The following is a 15,522-nucleotide window of genomic DNA, read 5'->3' on the forward strand; positions in this document are numbered from 1 at the left end:
ATTCATTCATGCTTTAGCTTAGTTTGTCTAGTTAATTTCTAGGGTGCTGTTTAGCCCTTTGTTTCTTAGTTGTTTATGTCATCTCCCTGTACTCAGTCTCCCTGGTTCGTGCGTCTACCTGTCATGCGTCATGTCTGCGTGGTTATGTTTAGTTCATGTCATGTCTAATCTCCATGTTTCCTGTTTTACTTTGAAAGTCTGTATTCAATGTCAGTGTATTTAGTTTCACTTCTCCTGTCCTGTCGTTAGGTTCATGTGTGTCAGCTGTGCTCCCATGTGTGGCCACTTCCCCTGATCATCCTTCATGTGTATTTAGTCTCTGTGTTTCATGCAGTCTGTCGCGTCGTCTGTGTTCCCACCCTCCATGTCCTCACGGCCAGTCTTTACAGTCATCGTCATGGTTTTCTAAGTCTTCATAGCTTATCAGTATCTGCTTCCAGTTTAGTTTAAGTTCAGTTTAGTCACGGTATTTCTGCTTTGTTTGAAACCTGTCATCAGCCATAATAAAGGCTCTCTTTCAGTTTAAATTTACTCCGGTCTACTCTCTTGTGTTCGCACCTGGGTCAACCACACACACCACCGCACGGTCTGTCTCCTCAGATCGTGACAAATATTACATCTGTAGGATGATTATTGGTAATTTTTCCTTCAATGATTAAAATTTTATTGGTGAAGAAGTCCATGAAGTCATTACTAGTTGACGTTAAAGGGATGGTTGGCTCAACAGAGCTCTGACTTTTTGTCAGCCTGGCTACAGTGCTGAAGAGAAACCTGGGGTTGTTCTTATTTTCTTCAGTCAGTGATGAATAGTAAGATGTTCTGGCTTTGTGGAGGGCTTTCTTATAAAGCAGCAAACTATTTCTCCAGGCTAAATGATGATCCTCTAAATTTGTGACACGCCATTTCCTCTCCAGATTACGAGTCATCTGCTTTAGGCTACGTGTTTGAGAATTATACCACGGAGTCAGGTACTTCTGATTAGAGACCTTAGTTTTCACAGGAGCTACAGTATCCAGAGTCGTACGTAGTGAGGAGGTGAAATTATTAACAAGATAATCGACCTCTGTTGGGGTAGCGTTCAGATAGCTGCTCTGCTCTGTGTTGGTACAGGGCATTGAAGATGATAACAGTGAGTGGATTATATTCTTAAACTTAGTTACAGCGCTTTCAGAAAGACATCTACTTTGATAAAGTCTACTCTTCACCGCTGTGTAATCAATTATTGTAAATGTAAATGTTATCAGGAAATGATCAGACAGGAGAGGGTTTTCAGGAAACACTGTTAAATGTTCAGTTTCTATGCCATATGTTAAAACAAGATCTAGAGTGTGATTAAAGTGGTGGGTGGGTTCTTTTACATTTTGAGAGAAACCAATTGAGTCTAATAACAGATTAAATGCCATGTTGAGGCTGTCATTTTTAGCATCTACATGGATGTTAAAATCACCCACAGTAATTATTTTATCTGAGCTCAGAACTAAATCAGATAAAAAGTCTGAGAAATCAGACAGAAACTCTGTGTAAGGCCCAGGTGGACGATAGATGATAACAAGTAAGACTGGTTTCTGAGTTTTACAGCTGGGGTGGACAATGTTAAGCATCAGGCTTTCAAATGAATTAAAAGTCTGTCTTGGTCTTTCATTAATTAATAGGCTGGTGTGAAAAATTGCTGCCACACCGCCCCCTCGGCCTGTGCTTCGAAGTTTCTGGTAGTTAGAATGACTCGGGGGTGTTGATTCATTTAAACTAACCCAATCATCCTGCTGCAACCAGGTTTCTGTAAGGCATCGATTTGTTGATCAATTATTAAGTCATGTACTAACAGAGACTTGGAGGAGAGAGACCTAATATTTAATAATCCACATTTCACTGTTTGACTCTTTGGTTCAGATGTGGATACTGTATTGTTCTTTCTTTGTAATTGTTTATGTTTAAGTTGCTTGTTGCTGGATTTTAGTTTGTTTTTTGTCTTTTTGGAAGCTGACACAGTCTCTATGGAGATGGGTTTTTGGGGGGGTAGCAGGAGGAGAGAAGCTGCAGAGAGGCGTGTAAGACTGCAACTCTGCTTCCTGGTCCCAACTCTGGATAGTCATATTTTGGGGGGTTTAATAAATTTGTCCATATTTCTAGAAATGAGAGCTGCTCCATCCAAAGTGGGATGGATGCCGTCTCTCCTAACAAGACCAGGTTTCCTCCAGAAGGTTTGCCAATTATCTATGATAATTCCTTTATCTTTCCTACTATCTCCCAGTACTCATTGCCTACCATTTTTCTTTGCTAATGTCTTCCTTTGAATACTTTCCTGTTCTTCTTCATTCCACCGCCAAGTCTCCTGGTCTCCTTTCTTCTGTCCGGAGGACACACAAAACACCTTGTCAGTTCCCCTCACCAATTCACCTGCATTTTCCCATCATGAACATGAACTGTTAAATATGCTTTCTTCTTCATCATTTACCTTACTTGATATCCTATGTGTTCACCATTTAACTCATGCCCATGCCTTCTCTGTCTTGATGATAAAATTAACACATAAAATTACAATAGCAGTTAACACTGCACTAACAATCGTTTAAAGCATTCTCTAGTTTGAATCACTATAGTAGGAAAGTGGTTTTCTGTAAAAAGAAACCAGAAAAAAAGAGGGAAAAGAGCTCAACTTACTTTTATTTAGCTACGTGGGGTGTTTTAGTGCAAGCGTAGTTTATTTTAATGTATTTTGTACCACAGCCCACAACTGTCGATTGAGTCTCCTGACTCCCAATAACGAGAAAGGTCTGATAATGGTCTGTTTAATGCCTATCCAGCAAAGTTAGCAGCTGGCTGGTGATCACATAGAGACTGAAACAGCCAATATTTCAAAAGCAAGCTAAAAGAACAGGAAGCCAGTTTTTACTCAACAGGGGGCAAAAATAAAGTTTTGCTTGTGGTATTGTCGTTTGTATATCTTCCACACTACAAGGAATAAACTGTTTTATATGGTTTGTACTGACTTTACTGGAAGGCCACGACCTCTGTCAGAGTAAATGTTTTCTGTCACTTTAAACTTGGTGTCATTTCCCCTCTCTTATAAGCTGCTAAACTCTGACTAACATTGGATGAGTTCCTATTTTTGGTATTCCTTCTGAGCAAGTTTTAGGAATGCCCGAGTGAATGAAATGATCCATTTTTCCTCTGATAGCCATCCAGGACATTGATATGTTTCTTGACAGTACTGGATCAGAGCTAAATTAACTTCAAATAAAATATATCATGCAGCAGTGAACCGCACAACCGTGACTGGCTGGACACCTCGTCAACTACAAACCTCAGGGTAATTTTTAAGGCTGAGATGAGAAAGTCTCGTCTTTTTTAGCCAAGCAACAGTTTGTCCCTGTTGACAGAGTCCAGACTTTAACTCAGTCCCCTTTGGTTGCTCTTGTATAGGGATGCGAGTGAGGAGCAGTGCTCACTGAGGCTTTCTGACCTCCACATAACCCCGATTTAAGACAGCGTGATGCTTTCTGATCTTTGCAGCTCTACCCAAACCTCTTTCTCCCGCTCTGTGCTGGTGTCTCTCGCCTACTCTCTCTCCCTCTCTGTTCTGTGCAGAGTGTGTACAGACTGGCTGTTTGTGTACCTGCAAACTGACAGACTCTGCTTTGATCAGATCTGAACCCCAGGGGCAACAGTCCTCCTCTCGGGTTGTCTGTGCGTAGACAGACGCACGCACACATTCGCATGCACACACTCATTCTTGCACACATCAGAGAGGCAGATGATGTGAGATAGAGAAAAAGGGAGAGAGCGAAGCCTTTGATGTGCTCAACATTTTCTGTGTTCATGTTTCAAACAGCAGCCATCACAGAATTTAAGAGGAGAGGCTCAGAAAAGATTGGAGGACAGCTGATTGACCCTTCAAACCTTAACAGGGGCTGATGGGGAAAAACACAGGGGCAGACTCATCGACTCATTTCCTCTCGACTTTGAGACCGGCCCCCACTCGCTTGCCCCTCCGACTGACAGGCATCCTCGCCTGGCTTTTAAAGTGAGCACCCTGCTACGGTGATTAGCAGTTTTCACTTACCTCGCCTGTGTGCGCGTGAGATGTGACTGAGAAAGAGTGCTGGTACTTGGAGAGATTTTAAAGTGCCAAAATTGGCTGCTCAGATGCCCCAGCTCTGACCCCTCTCTAGTGCGCCAACAAGCAGATGGTATTCAAGTGGTTAGACCGCGGGTGGATGGAGCGGAGGTTGAAGGCGTGGTCGGTACAATGAAGTGGCGGGTTACCTCATTTCTCCTTTCCCAATCCTTTTAGCACAGGCGTGGAGGGCCGCGGTAAGTGATTTTTATTTGGGCGATTAGGCTGTCTATTCAGTGAGCCAGCTGAATTCTGCTCCCCTGCTGTGCCTCTGACATGATTATTGAGGTTACGGATGTCACTTTTCTCTCTGCGATTCATCTCGTGCCATCATCGTGAACACCTACTCATCACCCCTTCATCATACTCTATCCGTTGTATCAGCCCCGAGACACACACGTGTCATTTACCCCTGCCCCCGCCTCTGCCTCCTCGGTGATGTAAAAATGATTTTGCGTCCAGGTAAACGTTTCATGTTCCGGACACAGATGTCGTTGGGAAAATTAAGTCTCCCTGGACAGTTTTCCTGCCTGGCGAAACACTTAAAAGGCTCAATCAGAAAAAAAAAATTATCCCCAGCTCTGTATTGAATGTACATGACAGTGAGTTGGCACTATCTATCTGCCACGGCGCAATGCTTCCTCCCAGGTTGCAGGTTATTAACTGACAACAGAAGGTGATGAGAAATGAAATATAGCCGCACCTTCCAGACTGGATCTAGGTCAGGCTAGATCTAGACGAGGTAGAACGTTCTGCTACGAGATGGACAGCTGGGGTGATTTGGGAATATGGGTGGGAGGTGGTGGGGGTTGGGGGGGGGGGTGAGGCGCAGAAAGGTAGGATTTTATTTCTCTCTGTATTTGTTCAGTAAACCACTCAAAGCCTGAAGCCAGATGGGACAGAGCCAGTGTATTTTGGAGAGAAAAAGCAGGTGTCTACTGTGTGACTCTGCTAAAATAACACGCCCATCCCTCTCACTCACAATTACACCCTATTTTGGTCCACTGCTTTGTATGCCCACAATAAGAAATGAAGGGAGGTGGGGTGTGCTGTAACAGCCAAGCTTTTCCAGATGTGAAACTGTTGCCGATAGCATGACATTGTCTCTGCTGACCTTCTGGACACTGGTCAAATCATCCATTGTTCTACTGAACACTGTATTTGGTACCAGTAGTGTTAGACAGCAAAGCCAGCTATGCAGGCGTCAGTTCTCCACACACAGAACACATACGATGAAGTATATGTATTCCCACTCCACTATAGCAGTGTACACCACAATTTAGAGATGTCAATTAATTGTGTCACAAGCATGTCAGCAGTCATTTGGAAAACTTTGGAAAGTTCCAGTGGACATAGATGACTTCTTTCAATCCTCTTTCAAACCATCTGTCTTCTCTGTCCAAAATGTGAACATTAGCGTCCTTGAAAGAGCGAACTTTCTCCTTTAGATGCAGATGGAGTCTTGTTCTGTCGAGGTGGCTTTTCTATGGCGTGCCTTTAGAGTGTTGGGCCCAATGAGCCTATCTACTGTGAACAACCATCTTTGAACAGAGGTGGTGGCTTATGACACCTATAATCCAGTTTTGAGATCCTTCCCAGACGCCTTAACGCCCACTCACATCCTGGGCTATTTGACCTCAATAAGTCACATGATAGGGTGGGGCCAGATTTCACAGTGTGTTCACCTGAAACCATGGCTAATTGTGACCCCGTTTTCACACCTTGGCTTGTGTGATTAGTTAGAGGATCAATAGGTGGTCCATGACCCTCTTGGGGGGGGGGGGAAAACTCCCATAGTTCTTAAAATCTGGGACACTCCACCAGTTGCTCCTATAACTTAAGAACCTTCTCGGATGAGAGGTGAAACATCTTCAAGAAACTTAAAGAAGTCCAGACGTTTTCTTTCCAAGCTCCTTAGACTCAGGTGGTAGATGTTTGGGTGGTTGGTGGTTCAATCCCTGGCAACTACAGTCTGTATGTCGAAGAATCTTTGGGTAAGAGACTGAATACCAAATTGTCCCCAATGCAGTAATGTAGGTGTGAATGAGCCTTTTAGAAAACGTGTTATATAAATAATATTCCATCCATTTACTATCTGATTGAATAACCAGGCTCACTGTCTTCTCTCCTGGGCACCTCCACATGTATGTGATCTGAATAAAAAGCTAAAAGCCTTTTGTTTCCCCAGCAGTGCTTGCAAACAAGACTGAATACTTCTCATGATAAGCCAAACAGGATGTAAGGCCATGTCCAACACTAATACGTTTTAGTTTGAAAACACATCCTTTTCTCTCCGTTGTGGCCTTCTGTCCACACTGAGACGGTGTTTTTGGTCAAGGCAAATGGAGCTTTTTGGAAACGCTCTCCACGGCGGATACATTTGAAAACACTGTTTTCGCGGTGCAGTATAGACTGCGTAAACAGAGACTTTTTAAAATGATGACGTGTTTTAGTCATATGATGCAGTCATGTGACCAATTAAACTAAGATAGAAGAGGGCATTATACAGCAGTTGTTTTGTTTGCTCTCAATTTTGACAGCCCTATTAAAGATTAATATCAGTTTGTACCTGCTCCAGATAGCTTTTCTTCAAATTCTTTAATTCTCACTCGCTTTTACAACTTTGTACTTTCGTGTTACTCGCAGCAACAACTCCACCTCATTGTTAGTCCATTTAAAAAACGTGGTGCTTTTCCTCGACATTTTGCCGCGATATTTCAAAGAGCTGGAAAGTAAATAAATTTCAGACAGAAATAATGCAGGTCTGAAAGTTCACCCATGCGCAATACAGGAATGTAGCATTTTCGATCATTTCAGTTTGGATGAACAACTGGTCAGAAACCCTTGAAAAAGATAGTGTGGACACAGAGCTTTTTTAGACAGAAAACGCAGTTTTCAAATTTATCTCGATTAGTTCAGATGTAGCCTAAGTCAGTGTGAAATTTCAAGCTTTTACTGTTGCAATAATTGTACTGTATTTCCAATAAAGCCTCTTGGACCAGACAGCTCCAGGAGGTTTGATAGCAGAGACATTTTAAGGGAAATCCATTCAATTGCACAGGAAGCTAAAGCCACTAAAGCCATTATGGTAAATCATAGAGATATTTGGTTGTAGACCACAGCGATGAATCTATATAGACTCTCCTAAATAGCAGTAAAATCCACCTTTGTTTTTTAAGATTAAGACAGATTATTTGACTGAATTTATAACTAAAAACACAGTGTTGCATTCTTTTAATAAACTAATAATTTTGCTTCATTCATTCAAATTGTGTGAGTCTCTATTGGCTGTATGATGGGGAAATTTCAGCAGTAGCGAGAGAAAGTGACCTTAGGAGTGTTACTTCTGTTTTCTGTGCTATTTTTCACTGGATAAACAAAAACAAAATTATTTTTCGTAAAATTTGATAATGCAAGACATACATTTTGGTGAACTAAGCCAACCACTGGCTATTGCTAGAGGTAGTCTAGGTGCATGTATTGTATTTCATACAGTTAAGTTGTCTAAATATTCCATTTTCAGACAGCTTGTTGTTGCACACTTGGACAGACGACACTTCGAGGCGTGCATGAGTTTAGAATCGTTTCTCTTCACGTGTTATTTGCTCTGCAAATACAAAAACACAAGCACTTCTGTTTAGTGTAGCTGCACCCTGCAGGCTGTCCCTGCACTAAAACACACAGGATAACTTTTCACGTAACTACTGAACATGTGCTAAAGTACTCATTTACTCATTATTTCCCTGCCAATGTTCATATTACAATATTCTGCACACTCGCATGCTCACCCAACTAGTAACATAGCAACTGGAGACTACTCTCTCGATCCCCGTATTAACCATCTGCGAAGTAATATCCTGTTTCACACAAATTCAGGTATATTATGTAAACCACAAAATCCGACATGAGCATTGTGTTTACATTGACAGTACCTTACTGTAATACATTTCTTATACATCTACATCGCTCTGCCTATACATCCTCACACTACTTGTGCTCATCTGCAAATACAAAAACACAAGCGCTTCGGTTTAGCGTAGCTACACTCTGCAGGCTGTCCTTGCACTAAAGCACACCCAAAGCTGTTCCATCCAGTGCCTGAGCGTCACCCATCGGAATCATAATTAACCAAAATATTTTAGCTGGATTGGAAGTATACATCAGAAATACAGTAATAAAGAACTGAATGCACCCAGTAACAACAATGAGCACCCCAAACACATAAAGCAATCCTCTTGTCCACTGATAAAAATTCCAATGTACAGGCAGCAAACTGAGGGGATACAAGGACAGCCACCTATGTGATCAATGTCAGGGCGTTTTGCCCATGTAAGGTCTCCCAAGGCAAAATTGGTCCTGGGTGAGTGGTCAGATGCAGAACAACTCAGACAACCCCTACAGAAAAGAGAACAAGGGACCAGTTCACCCTGCCTGGGATAGGTCCCAACAAGCTTGGCGAGGGAACTTGAGGAAGATCACTAGACATCCCATGGGGCCCAGTCTGAATACCTGCAGGGGGCACTGTAATGTGTGTTGCATGGTGAAGGGTTGGGATCCTTCCCAACCACAGCCTGAGCTAGTGCTTAAGAGATAACAGCTGGATATAGTTGGACTCACCTCAACACACAGCTTGTGTTCGAGCCTCCTGACGCTTTTCTGGTCTGGCGCATCTGGATATTCTTGTATCCCATTGGTATGTTTGTAAATGTGAATCTAAAACTAATATTTCTGGCAGTCAGTTATTGTCTTTATGTGCACTTTTATTTGGCAGATAAAAAAAAAAATCACGAATTATTCCACAAACACTGAGGGCATGAAAGACATAGAGTCTGCAAGTAGTGGAATTAAATGTAGAGAATTCATCATTATCTTAACAAATGGAAGCACACTTTTTTCCCTTTTGCAGACTTTTTTTAATGATCAGTAAAAAATGTCACTGTACTGGATTTAAACTCATAAAAATACAAAAACCTCATGGAAGACTAAGTATAAAATTATTAGGTTTAGAATAACGCTGTCATGGTCCTGGGTCATTTTGACCCAGCGTTTTGTGTTTCCTTGAAGTTCATTTTTGTGCCTTGTGTTTATTCTGATTTTGTACTAGTTTAGGGTTGAACCTGAAGTTTGGTGTATATTCAGCCCTACCGGTGTCTGTCCTTGGTGCTCTGTTCATATCCCCGTGTTGTGTTGTAAATCAGTCTGTGTGTTTCCTGCTTTACTTTGAAGACTCGTGTTCTGGATTTCCTGTTCTATTCTGGCGGTCTGTGTCTGTTGTCATTGTGTTCAGCTTGTGTCCTCCAGTCATCATGTGTATTCAGATCAGCTGTTCTTCTCTCCTGTGTGCGATTACCCGATTACCTTGTGTATGTGTGTATATATATAGTGGGTGTCGGTCTGTGTTCGTTGTCGGCTTGTCTGCGTTCATCTGCATTCATCCGTGTATCTCTGCGTTTTTGGTATCCTCCGTCAGTCTGCGTCTCTCTGCCTTTCACCCCGTGTCCTGAGGATTTCTAGTTGCTCTTTAGTTTTCCCAGTTTAGGTTTCCGTTAGTATGTCTCATGATTCGTTGTCTGTTCCTGCCACTGTCACCTGTAAATAAACTCTCACTCATATCATCAGTCGGCTGTCTGCATTTTGGGTCCTCCTTTTCCTCCACACCACACGGCTCAACCCGCCAGCCGTGACAAACGCTCAATTTATCCCTGAATTTTCTGTTTCTTTCTACTCACACTCTTCACTGAAGAGAATAATTTAAACTACTACAGCTCCTTCAGTTATTATTACCATCCTGTTCTATTCCAGGATTGTAAAATTATACGTATTATGCAGTATCAGCTACAGCATACACATTTAGGTATGCATAACTTGGGTAACGTATTTGGCTATAATAACAAACAGGATACATAGCCATCACCGTTTAAGCAAAAAGCTTGCTAAATGCTGTGTACTATAGAGTAAAACATTTTAAAAACAGGAGCCTCTCCTCTTCAAGATACAATTAATTTATCAAAAACAACACAATGGATTCTAATGCATGCATTCTGAATTTAATTTGTTTTGCTGTGTTCACATTTGCACACCAGTGGCTCTTTTCGCCGTAGATCAGGTCAAAGTGCATTTCCTGCTTCAACCATTTGCATAAACAAATGGTTTGCACTTTGTAACATGAGCACACATCACCATAACTGCCATCATCTAAACTGTAGATGTTGAAAAATTTCTTTCTTTATCAAATGAAATCGAAAGATAATTTATGAAGAAATTAAACAAAAATTAAAACCATTTCAGCATATTGTTAAGTATTACTTGCCTTTATTGTCAATGTGCTTTTTCAATAAATTATGAAACAAACTTAATTTCATGTTGGTTCAATTTCAATTTCTTCACCCCACAGAGGCATCAGTGTTGTTGATTTGTTGCTCCTCTACCTTTCTTGTCTTTTGAGAGTGAAACGTTGATACAAACAATACATGTACGATGCCTTTGCTGTGCCATTATTACACTCTGCTGTCTCAACTCCCTGAAGAAACAACAATAACTTGTGCAAATTGATGTTCTTCTTTCTGAGTGTGATCCCACAATAGCAGAGCTATGTGAGCCCTGCATAATTAAGACAATATTGATTGATGCGTTATACAGCCCAACCTCTGTATTCTGCGCTGATCTTGACTTCCGTGTGTGCTAACACAATTTTCAAAGATTGCAGAGCTGGGTGATCCCTGTGGCTGACAGCCTCCCTCCAGGTGGTGCGGACTTCATTACAGAGAGGGAGTCCATCTGTAAACAGCAAAAGATTCCTCAAACAGCATTTACACGTAGCAAGATGAGACTGCAGACTGAAACAGATGCACGTCAGAAGAGAGGCTACTCAAAGATTATCTCAGTCTACAAGATGCATGTAAATGCTTCAATTTTCTTTTCCCCTTATCCAGGGTTCACAGCTGAAATAGAGGTCACTGGCCTTTTGAGCGTTTGGAAAAACATGAAACAGCTGTGAGTCTCCGCCAGCCCGCTACACTCTTACTGTGGACTCAAATAGAGATTGTAATTAACCTAAGTGAAAAAGCTCTTTAAATTCTGTAAATGAATGAGACTGTACAACAGAAGATTGGAGATTTCCCTCACTACACCTGGCTGTGAGTAGTCAGCTGAGGGACGTCACGTCCCTTCTGGAGGTCAGGGGTCAAGTTATTGAAGTGGAAATCAATGGCGGAATCCCCAGTGGCCTTAAGAGGACTAGAAAGGAAAGGAACATTTCAAACAAATAAATAGCAGCATTTTCAAGGTGCCCTACCTACTTCACAGCTGTGGATTGATCTCGTAGGTTTAACCCAGAGGAGGCAGAGAATGGGAGAAGCATGGAGAGGCTCGCTCTGGCTTGCTCTCTTTTATGTAAGTGCTACTTTTTCACCTTGCTGCTGACATGCTCCCTCTCTGCGTTGGTGCCAGTGAGGCTGGGACTGCAGTCTGTCCAGACTTACAGGCAGCCAGTCAAGGGTAATCTGCTTCACAAACAGCCTGGTGTAGTGCAAACTTTTGTACAGCCATACAAGTCTTTGAAAACTTATTTTTTTTAAAGTTTAATTAATGTGCAAGGCTTCAGATGAACACTAAAAGGCAAAGATTTGCCTTGAGACAATAAAATCTAGAAGGTATTATTAGTTCATGAATTACGCTAATGAAATGTAAATGCAGTAACGTGTTTATTTAATTATTGTACTGATGTCACTTTTTAAAGGTATATAAGAACAGGAGTCTTTCCTTTTTTATAAGAAACATTTATCTATTTATTTAGAAGAGTCCTTGAATACATCCCTTATTAAGAAGTGCTGTCTTTGGCAGACCTTCCACTCAATGTATATCTGGGCACCACTTTTTCTCTTTTGAGCAGATTTGCAGTGTGTGGTGTTATCTCCCTTGGATGCATGCATAGATCAGTTTAATACCACACAGTCGACCTGGGAGACCTGTCTTTGTGGCCACATCTCTTCTCCTGCTCGGCCTCTGCCAGATAAATATCAGAGAGAACAAAGAACCTGCCTTTCATATCCGTTCTGACACCAATGGTCGCAGCACGCCCCGGCCCCTCCAAATTGTTTTTTTTTTTTTTGTGGTAATCTGTGCCCTTGGCAGCAGAGAGCCCAGGCAGAGGGGGGTTTGTGTGGATTGGTATGATTATGGCTATCGGTAGCCCTAAACACCGGCTCCATCCAAGGTGAATGACAAGCCCTCTGATCGTGCCCTGTTCACATGAATGAAAACTCCCCCAGCTCAAACGATATTGCCACAGCCATGACAAAAAAAAGAGAGGAGTATGCAGAGACCTAACATTAAGGTTGGGTACAGTTTTATTTTCCTGGGACTGTCTTTTTCTTTCTTTATGACTCCTGCTATGTTCTGGACTACATATTGAACTTCTGCAAGAATGTAGGTAACATTCAAAGACTTTTTACAATGCCCATGTCAGGGGCTGGGTCTGTGACCCAGATTTCTGAGTTCATTTTGTATTTTTTGATTTCTTATATTATATTGAATATATGCTTAGTTCTTGTGTTGCCATTATCAGTTAGGATTTAGTTGAGTTTTATTCTAGTTTAGGTTTCCATCTATGTCCCCTTGTGTGAGTCTGTTGTTTTCCTCTGTGTCAGTATGTCATGTGTTTCCTGTTTGCATGTTTCATGTGGTCAAGGTCGTGTTGTCATGTCTACGTCTCTCCATATTTCCTGTTTTATTTTGAAAGTCTTGCGTTTCTTTGTTCAGTATTTGTAGTTTTACTCTTCCCCTGTGACGTTGTTATGTTAATTTGTGTCAGCTGTTTACCCATGTGTTTCCACATCCCCTGATCACCTGTGTGTATTTAGTCTATGTGTTTTCATTGAGGTTTTGTCAGGTTGTCTGTGTCCCGTCCACCATATAATGTCAAACTCATATATTTTCAGCTCAGGTCTTGCTCATGTTTCAGGCTCATGTTCTTCCTGCATAGTTTCTCGCATGTACCTGCCCTGAATCATGTTAATATCTCTGTCATAGTTTAGTGTTTCCAAGTTTAGGTCTTAGTTTAGTTTTCGTCCCTGTTCACTTTACCTGGTTTTTGTGATCAGCCATATTAAAAGGCTTGCTTTTTGTTTAAACTCAGTTCTGTCTCCCTCCGTGTCCTGCATTTGGGTCCATTATTCACTCTGCGCAGTCTGTGAAAGCCCATTAACATGGACATTAATATTTGGAGCTTGAATTAACTTAAGTGGTTTGCTAAATGTGCTCGCTTGCTAAGAGAGAAAAGTTAATGAAAGTTAATAACATTGTTTGGTTTTAGACATTTTAGCATTGAAGCCACGTTGTCTTTTTGGTACCATAATTGACCATATTTGGACAAGATGGAGAAGGGCTAGCTTATCAGCCCAGCTTGCAAACTTTGTTAGCAAACAGCTTTCATAAACTCAATGGGTCTAATACACACAATTGCTTGTTTGTCCTAAGCAGTGTTGGGACTAACGCGTTATTAAGTAACGCGTTACAGTAACTACGTTATTATTGTGGTAACGAGCATGGTAACTAGTTAATATACCAAAATCAGGAACGCGTTACTCGTTACTGGGATTTAGATAGGCTCGTTATTCGTTACTTCGTGTGGTGGCATCGCGGAGCTTCCACAGATTCAGTAACATTAGCAAGTGGTGGAGGCCAGCAGGTGGATGAGGGAAAGGGGAGGCAGGAGGAGCAGAGACCCGAGGCGGCCGCCGGTCCGAGAGTGTCAGGTGAACTGAACTTAAGGTAAGAAGTTATGACCTGCAGTCCATCTGGGTCAGATATAAACCAAGTTTAGGTGGAGTTTATTTTCGTTATGCTGACTTTTTTGTACTGCGTACTAGCTAGCATGACGGGGTTTCTATACAGCTGGGTGGGTGCTATGATGTTATTGAACCTTATTTTGTTCATAAGGTTAATTATTAGAGTTGCCAACCATCCCGTAAAAAACGTAACGTTCCGTATTCAGAGAAAATATCACGCGTTTCTTATTGAGGTGAAAGGGAACGCAGTTTGTCCCGGACTTCAGCTACAATGAAAAACAGACAAAGCTGGAGTTATTATGTCTTTGCTGCACAGCTGCCTCTTCTTCTCTCATTCTCTCCCCTCCCTCTCCCGTTTCTACTTCAATCATGAAACTGATCAATGATCAGCTGATCGGCTTTTCTCTCTTGTTTGTTTATCGTCCACTTTGCGCCAAAAAGAGGAAACCAGCAGAGGTCGCGTTAAACAACAGCAGCGTGTTTAAGCTTGATCAGCTGTTGTTAGAATTTATGTAATATTAATTTCTAGTATCAGCTGATGTTTGCTGGAGCCACAGCTGTAAACCTGCTGGTCATGATATCGGTTTGGTTATGTGATGAGAGGGAAACATGAAGATGAAACCAGGAGATGTCCTTACTGAATCATCAGAGCTGTGATGGAGAAACAGGTTTACCTTTTAGGTGACGTGAATGAGTTGAAGGGAAGTTATGAACTGTTTCTGAGAGACAACTAACACCAGGATCCTATTTATAGGTAGCTGACGGCTGGTAACTGTGCAGGTGCGGATCTAGCAAAGTGTTGCCAGGGGGGCCAGGTAGGGCATTAACAGGGAAAGAGGGGCACAAAGAAATACTTTTCTTTCTTATTCTCATTTAAAATGTCTCGCTTTTAAAAAATAATTATCTGAGTCTTACAACAAACGATTGATAGATTGATGCATATATACCATCAAAACAGTGTACATCACTGTCACAACAGTGTTTGTTTTCATTCAAAGGCTTTATGATTTTTCCTATAATGGCGGGCCGGTCTCTAGTCAAAATGCCCGGGCTGATTTTTTTGTCCCAGTCCAACCCTGTATGCAGCTCATCTGCAGTCTGGTGTTACCTACATCTTCCTATTCAGAAGGCAGAATTTCCGAGTTCTGAGTACAATCAAAAGCACCACGACTGCAGTTTTTGTGTTGGATGTAAAAAGCACACATGACGCTGTGACGTAGGCTAGAATCACGACGGCGATCAACGACGGTCCAGGCGTGGGATTTCTCTCGTGGAAATATGCACATTATCTTTTTCTTTCTAGAAGACTGGCAAGCTTGCTGGGTATCCAGTTACACAACACATTAACAAGAGGAGTCTGAGTAAAACCAAAGTTACTTTCCCTAGTAACTAGTTACTTTGAAAGTAACGAGTAACTTGATGTAACTGAGTTACTTTTGATAGAAGTAACTAGTAATGTAACTAAGTTACTAATTTAAAGTAACTTACCCAACACTGGTCCTAAGTAACGTACTAATAAAATACTGGAATGTAAATCACCAAAACTGAAGTACAGAGCTCTCGGACAGCCAGCATCCCATTCTCATTTGTCACTTACTTTTCTAAAAAAAATGCAAA

This window comes from Simochromis diagramma, unplaced genomic scaffold, assembly GCF_900408965.1.
Source record: "Simochromis diagramma unplaced genomic scaffold, fSimDia1.1 OVJJ01000646.1, whole genome shotgun sequence".
NCBI lineage: Eukaryota > Metazoa > Chordata > Actinopteri > Cichliformes > Cichlidae > Simochromis > Simochromis diagramma.